This window comes from Dermacentor albipictus, unplaced genomic scaffold (assembly GCF_038994185.2).
Source record: "Dermacentor albipictus isolate Rhodes 1998 colony unplaced genomic scaffold, USDA_Dalb.pri_finalv2 scaffold_13, whole genome shotgun sequence".
In the NCBI taxonomy this organism is placed as follows: domain Eukaryota; kingdom Metazoa; phylum Arthropoda; class Arachnida; order Ixodida; family Ixodidae; genus Dermacentor; species Dermacentor albipictus.
Genome location: NW_027225567.1, coordinates 3980134 through 3988149, shown reverse-complemented (window position 1 = coordinate 3988149; position 8016 = coordinate 3980134). Strand labels below are relative to the sequence as shown.

At 49.6% G+C, this 8016-nt stretch overlaps 1 long non-coding RNA gene across 1 annotated transcript; it reads left to right on the top strand.

Annotated features, from left to right (window-relative positions):
* The first annotated feature begins 3853 nt into the window (after positions 1–3853).
* On the top strand, positions 3854–4978 carry LOC135912994 (uncharacterized). The gene is made up of 3 exons (XR_010567868.1): positions 3854–3972; positions 4051–4192; positions 4889–4978. It is a non-coding gene; the product is annotated as an uncharacterized lncRNA (long non-coding RNA).
* The last annotated feature ends 3038 nt before the right edge of the window (positions 4979–8016 follow it).

Sequence of the window (8016 nt, the reverse complement as noted above, 5' to 3'; positions counted from 1 at the left end):
AGGAAGCCTATGTATAGGTAGGCGGGAGGGTCGTGCTAAGCGGGGGAAAATCCTTCTTGGTAGGGAACTTTGTCTTCTGGGGCGGTGGGCTAAGTCGTTTGGTGGCGGCATTTCTTGCCTTGCACGAGCCGGTGCCCGTGAGGTGCTGCCCCCCACAGAGAATGCAGATCGGGATGCAGGAGGGAACATCTTGCGGCTCATGCTTGTCCCCGCACCGCGGGCAGAGACCACTCTTGGGGTGGGGGCACACGTCGTATCTGTGGCCCGATCGACGACAGTTTGTGCACGCGTCTGGACTTCCCTTGTACGTCGTGCATCTATGCGCTACACTCATGTAGCGTATGGTGTGAGGGACTGGGCCATGCGCAAATGTGATCAATATGGAAAGGGTCCTACCCATCCTACGGGCTGCGATGATATCAGCTTCCGGGTTGCGAGTCTGGAGGTCTTGTAGCATCTCTTCCGGTGTTTCCGCCCAGTAGGCTTGCGAGATGACTCCGCGCGCAGCAGCGGGCGGCGGTGCGATGTAGGCGGCGACGGGGTAACTGGTTTCTTGAAGGACCACTTCCTTGAGTTGGACGACGTGAAGGGCCGTTGACTCGTGAGGTGTAGCGACCGTGAAGGTGTTATTCGTCGGGTGAATCCGGAGGTGAAACTCTCCTAGGTCCCGGTCAGAGGCGGTGACTCGCAGAGCTTTCATGAGTGGCTGCGCCATGGCTCCATTCAAAGCGAGGCCTCCTCTTGGTCGGAAGACTACCCTTATAGTGCCGAGAAGGAGTGAAGCAAGTTGCTTACTTCGCAATGCGATTGCGTGCGTCACGCGCAGCTGTTGTTGTTGAGCACGGTATGTCGGCTTGAAGGTGGCTGGGGCAGTGTCGGCCGGAGCACCGACGGCGGGTGCGGCAGGCTTATCTCGAACAGGGGCTGCATGAAGAGGCACAACCAGCGTTTCCGGGCTTGGTTTGCCTCCCTTGTACGCGCGGAGTATCGTGGTCCACTCACTGGGTCTGAACGTTGTCGGGTCGAGGTCTTCGCCCTGCGATTGCACCTCCATGGCTGTTGGGGGTGGGTGCGCTACTAGTGATTGGCCTAGCCTCTAGCGAGGCAAGACCCAGTGCGGCGGCTGGCCAGGAGCAGACTTTCCGACATCGATACGGTCCAAAAAAGGTTCGGATGTAGGTTTAGCGGTAGGCAGCGGCACAAACGGAGGGGATTCGTGCGTATTCCTTGGTGACTGGCACACACAGCGCCTGCACACAGAACAGGAAACAGCGTACAACCTTCGCTACGCCGAGCTAAAGTGCCGAGCCGAGGAGAAAAATGGGGCGAACGAAAAAAGAAAAACACAAGCAAAACGCAAGATCAGCGCGTTTCCAGGGGCAACGGCAGGAGACCAATCGTCGCGCAGAAAAACGGTGGCAAAACTGGTTGCCGCGGGGGGGGGAGTGCGCTAGGGGCGAGGAGGAGACGGGGAGGTCGCGCGGCGGCGGCAGAGTTCAAAGAGTGGCAGTACTTTCGAATTATCACGGAGATTTATCCTTCATTAAAGGGCTTTATCCTTAATGTTCCTGTGCTGCCCTCTGACGCACGCGGCTGGAAACGTTTTGGAAGGGTGTCAGGGATTTCGCCGGTTGATTAGTGTACCTGCGCCCATGTTGAGTGTGCGTCGGCTGTGCGTTTCGTGAATCGCGATTTATTATTAATGGTTTCTCCGGGGCAGCATGTCGTTCACCCATCGAGTATAGTGGGTGAGCAGGCCCGAGTGCGCTGTTGTGGTAACAGCGCGGCCGATAAAGGCCCATTGAGTTCCGTCTGCCGACGCGGCTGCCTTGAGTTCGTTGTCGCTGATGTCTGCGCTTGCCCATATCGCTTATTGTATTCCTTTTACACATTCACTAAACGTTTCGCATATTCAAGAAGCTTTCGACTGCAGCCTTCCACGTGGGATTAGCCAAAGCGGTGAATTTGTTTACCTTTACAACCTCAGATCGCTGTTAGCTACGGTTACTGTAGAAACGGCGCATCGCTGATGTGAAATAATCTCAAAACGTAGCAAAACATACAGACGAGTCAGTATGAGCGGCCGAGTCCCTTAAACAACTGCAACTGTGATCCAGACACATATATATTACGGGCTGTTACTACTGATTCTCGCTTTTGTTTAACTTCATTATACTTACAGTTTGCGCGTGCTATAAAGTATTATTAGAGACAGCTGTGCTCAGCATAAGTCCCCAATTATAGGCCGTGTAGTTCTCTCGCGAAACCCCTGATGTCATCGCTGACACCGTTAGCAACTGAGCGAGTTTATGCTGCTGTACTGAATGCACTGTCTCTTCTTTCCTGTTTCACGCAGAAGTAAACAATGCTTCTTTGGAATTAAGAAATGTCAGCATAGCAACACACACAGACCCACCATCTACGGGAATGCGACCGGCAGCGTTCGAGAACGGCGACAAAAGTACAAGATGTTGGCACAGTGCTGTGTCGCCACTTGCCGCTCATTGTGTACGTGCAGTGCGAAGTGAACAGTAGTTATGGAATCGCTGTAGGGCCACAACCTAACTGTAAGAGCGGTTTCCTTCATTTTGGCTGCTTATCTTTTTAAGTCGAGCTCCATCGGTAGCGCGTGCACGAACTCGACGGGGTCAGGCCTAACCCAAACTTCGCTAAACAGGATCAACATGGCCTCAAACTTCACGTGCATTGCTTGAGAGGTCTGAAGCTTATGCACGTCAACTTCGAAGGCATGCCGACGCATGCTGAGCGCGAATAATTATATATACAAGTGAATGAGCTGCAGCTATCACGTTGTCAGTTCGACGGCTGATCAGGTAGGGCTCGGTCAAGCTATCACGGTCGGCACGCTTGATTTTGTCGGTACCGTCGACACGAAAGCCCGTCGCGCTATATGACAACTCGCACGTGTCGGTTGCGTCGTTGTCGGCCTATTACGATCAAATAGTCTCAGTGACACAGTGCAGAATATTCGGCCAATCGTCGGCGTCAGCCTCTTGTCGGTCTCGTATCGACCCAGTGTTACCACGGCTTGAAAGGACACATGAAGTTAGGCACGCGGTGCCACCACCAGCAACAGTGAACGACGCTGCAAGAAGACTGCGTCAGCAACGTGTTTTCTTGAAGTGTCGTCCAAGTGTAACGCAGGGGTATATCGATAAATTTGACAGTCGTCAATGCAAGGCGGCAACTACGTGGTTCACGGCGCAGTCCGGACCAAGCCCTGGCCATTTTCTTTTTTCAAATTGGAGTTGCAGTCTCACGCACGTTTTCGGCACCGCACCGACGCCGAGCTACCAGTAGAGTTTCAACGCGGTACAAGTCACAAGCGTTTGCAACAGCGCGCGTCCAAGCGCATTATTTTTTTCCGGGGTACTTTCCCCGATATCTGGCCGCGCGGTAGCGCGCGCGTCCCTTCCAAAACGTTTCGCGACTAATCCGCTAGGGCAGGGCGCATGCGCCGCCGCGCCGTGAAAAAGGCGGATTCTCAGCGTTTGCAAGAACCGGCGCGCCACGCTTCTCGACTCAGGGGCAACGCGCGGGCTTCTCTGCAATGTCACTAGATGACGCAGCGGGTCCAGAAAGAAACGCGAGAGGAGCCCGGTTGCCACATGACGCGGTTCTCAGCGTTCGCACGCAAAGGCACGCCATGATTTCGGAGGCCACACGCAGGCTTCGCTGTGGCGGCGCTATAGATGGCGCCGAGTGTTCTAGGGAAGTAGTGTTCCTGTATATGCTCCCGCAGGGAACAGAGTTGCGCATAACTTTTCCGGCGCCGCTCGCAACGCTACTCGCCGAGCGCGATCACGTGGTGGAAAATGACGTCAAATGATCAATCGCGCGCTCCGAAGCCAACTTTACGGAAACGGCGCCGACTCGTTTTTGTCAGTGCCATCGAAATTTCAATCAGCGGACCGTCGAGCGTGCGTAGCAACCACCGGCTCCGGTTTGCAGGTACGGTATTCGAGGATATTAAGTTAATGACTTGGGTGAAGTGCTACGAAGCAGATCATTTTTACACTTGTATTCCAGTATGACGGGTTGCAGTGCACCAAACTGTGCAAATCGCACGGAAAGTGGCAAAGCTTTTTACGCGTTGCCGTGTGGACGGACGAGAGCGGCCGGCTGTGAAAGGGACCAGGATATGCGAGGTCCGTTCGCCTTGTTTACAGAGGTGAGTTCGGCTTGTTTAGACTAAAGCAGCATTTATCTCGAATAAAACTCCTGTACACGCTGAAATGCGTACGCCTGGCATGAGAGGTTTTGTCACTTGTGTAATTCTTGGTGTATATGTGCAGCGCGGCACACACGCGGTACAAAGAAAGGACGACACGGCTGTGTCGCGCTGCACATATACGCCAAGAATGTTAACTTACCAACTCGCTCAATTCGTTTGTTGCTTTTACGATTGTTCTGACTATGCGGCTCCAGAAAAGTGTGTTCAGAACAGAGTAAATACTAACGCGTACAATTTGCCCACTGAACCCTGGCTTTTCTCTGCTCGACGTTCTAATTTTTCGTGTAAAGTCGATTGATGTGCTGGTGTTCATTGTTTTGTAGTAAGCGAAAACACCGTGCTCTCCCGCTTATGAGACAGCTGCGATAGCTTATTCAGCATTTACCGCCCGCAATAGGTTGCTTGTTCGATCAGCCTTATAGTCGACGTGAGGAATGTAAAATTATATTTGTACGTTTAATAAGCGCTGTGTTATAGTAAATTAACGTGAGTAGTATGAAGAGATAAAGAAAAATGTGCTGTCATATTACAGTATTCAATGTGTGAATAATTATTTTGCCAGTTTGTCATCTTATGTGATTCCTCCAATAAAAATAACCTGTTGTTACTTTTAATAACTTGTTGTCTTTCCAGTGGCTTTGAATTCCGCCGCCCAAGGCTCCAAGAACCAGCACTCATTTCCTGACGCCACCTGCCATTGCTCATCCATTCCCTTGTACGAAATAAATTTTATCTAGAAGCTCGTGCATGTTGAATCTTTTTCCACTTGCAGATCCGGCTGCTACGAAGCAGATGTTAAGTTTGCGGTATGAATCGTAAAAATAAGCTTTGCATAAGATGTACGCATATTAACATTTGAAATGCGTTTAAATTTACGTGTCTGCACCGCATACATTGAAAACGTGCAGCTGCTGGGAATGACGTTTAGTGATGAATGACGGTCAACGGTCACTGACATTACTGCAGGCACGATAGTTCTGTTGGCGACATTCATTATTCGTCTTGTTTCGGCAGCCAAAATGTGCTCACATAATTGTCTACTACACGTGTATGAAGTTTTTTTTTAAACATGCCCTTTAAGTAATTTCTTGCCTTCCACCTCTGCGGAAAAACTTCATATGCATGCTGAAAAATATTGCACCACTTTTTGTTCCAAAGCAATGCGCGCTTGCACGCGAACTTTTGAGCTGTTCGAGCCATGGGCGTGGTTAGGATTGTATATCGAGGGGGCTCCTATTCTTTATATGTACATTCGTGCGTGTGTACACAGAAATTAAAAATTTCGGGGGGTTGACAGCTCTCCGGCTATGCCAACCGCTCGAGCTTAGCCTGCATTAAAAAGTGTCATCTTGCTCAGCGCTTGCGTACAGTGGCCGCGTGTAACTCGCGACCAACAGACTAAAAAAGCAAGTGGAACAGCGGGCGGAATTTGCCTCCTGCGCGCGCGAGGAGTGGCTCCACTGCAGAGCTGGATCATAAACCGCACCTATGCGCAACTCTGCTCTCTGCGGGAGCATATACAAGAACACTATAGGGAAGCACGACAGAGAAATCCCGCTGCAGTACAAGCCTCATACGTAACTCGTTTCGACGGTGGCAATATGCTGTGTCGCTATATTGATTGAATGCTAGACGCATTATCGTGAACAATCATTGTGAGGTTGGCTCTGCCGCCGTAAGTTGTTATCGCAGGCCCCCTGCGCGGGAAGGCAAGACGCATACCATAGCGTAGTGTACAACAAAGCGAAGACCCACACGAGCAAGCTTGCTGGGCACGAAATCTTTGCTATCTATTTAAAGCCACTATACTATGGTGTCGTTTTTCAGGCGCCGCAAGAAACTTGCGCAGCGAATACACTTTACACAAACACAAGCTTATTGTGGCTACGTGAACGTAGATCGCGGGGCTTTTGCATGAGCAGCTTCCTCTTTCGCTGTGTGTTGCTGCAGCCAACGACGGCGCATCTGACTGACTGAGGCCAAACAGCTAGGCTATGTTACAAAGATAGAAAACGCAAAGACTCAACAGAAGGCGGAGGAAAAAAAACAGCGCAATTAAACAGAGAAATTGATGATCACTCGAAGACCCTCGTGAAGCAACAGTGGGATGAGATTTGTAACTCGGCTGATGGTAGACTCAAAAATGGAAGTAGCTGGAACCTCCTGAAGCATTTGCTCAACGAGAATGAAACAAGGACAAGCAGGAGAACAGCTACAGCTAAGTTGGTTCATCAGGAAAACCAGGATAAAACACAGACGGATATCATGGATAGTCTCGCAGCCAGATATCTCGCACTTAAACAACCAAACGAAGGAGACGAGAGACCCGAATATACTGGAAGCATATGTGAAGACCGGGACTTAACTGAGAGTGAAGTGAGGGCGGCTCTTCACAGTCTTAATGGTAGATCGGCGACTGGACTTGACGGAATAACTAACAAGATATTAAGAAATCCAGATGATGAATCAATTTCTTATCTAACTGAACATTTCAATTAATGTTGCAGAAAAGGGGTATACTCGGAGGAATGGAGGGCGGCCAATACTATCCTCATACCAAAGCCAGGCAAACAACTCACTCTGGACAACCTCCGTCCTATTTCCTTAACGTCATGTCTAGGCAAAGCTATGGAACATGTCATCCTAAATCGGCTTACGAAATACGTTGAGCAGAACGACATCTTCCTATACAGCTTGATCGGCTTTCGTCCCGGGCTGTCAACTCGGTATGCTATGCTACTGATCAAACACCACCTTATACAGACCAGCCCAGCGCATACGGAAGCTCTTTTGGGATTGGCTGTGTAAAAAGCTTTTGACCGTATAAAGCATAAGGCAACACTTGACGTTCTCTCGGAGATAAGGTTAAGTAAGAGACTTTTTAACATAATTAAAGACTTTCTTAGAAACAGAACTGCACAACTCATGCTGGGAGAGCTTAAATCAGGAGCTAAGAATGTGGGCAATAGGGACACCCCATAAGGGGCTGTGCTCTAAACCATGCTATTCAATTTAGCAATGTCCAAAGTTGCAAGAAATCTGGAGAAAATTGAGGGTATACGTTATGTGGTATATATGCCGACGACATAACCATATGGATTGCCAAGAGTAGGACAGACATTGCCAATGTAGGACAGACATAGACCAGATTACAGGAAAGTTTATATGTTGTAATAATAATAATATTTGGGATTTTACGTGCCAAAACCACTTTCTGATTATGAGGCACGCCGTAGTGGAGGACTCCGGAAATTTTGACCACCTGGGGTTCTTTAACGTGCACCTAAATCTAAGCACACGGGTGTTTTCGCATTTCGCCCCCATCGAAATGCGGCCGCCGTGGCCAGGATTCGATCCCGCGACCTCGTGCTCAGCAGCCCAACACCATAGCCACTGAGCAACCACGGCGGGTAGTTTATATGTTGTAAAGAACACACTGAAAGACATGGGGTTGAAATGCTCGTCAGCCAAATCAGAACTCTTGGTCATTAAACATCGCTGAAAAGGTCGTAAACGAAGAGGTTACATTCCGGAAGATGAGCCAAGAGTGTGCTTATACACTCATGAAGGATTCGCAATCACGCTAGTTGAAAAATCAAGGTTCTTGGGTAACACATAGAAGGAAACAATGCTAACTATAGAACAATATAACATATCTCGAATAAAATAGATGAAGTCATTAGGTTACTAATGAGAATTACCAATAGACACAGAGGCTTAGGAGAAGACAGCGCTTTGAGGCTAATACACGCCTTTGCTCT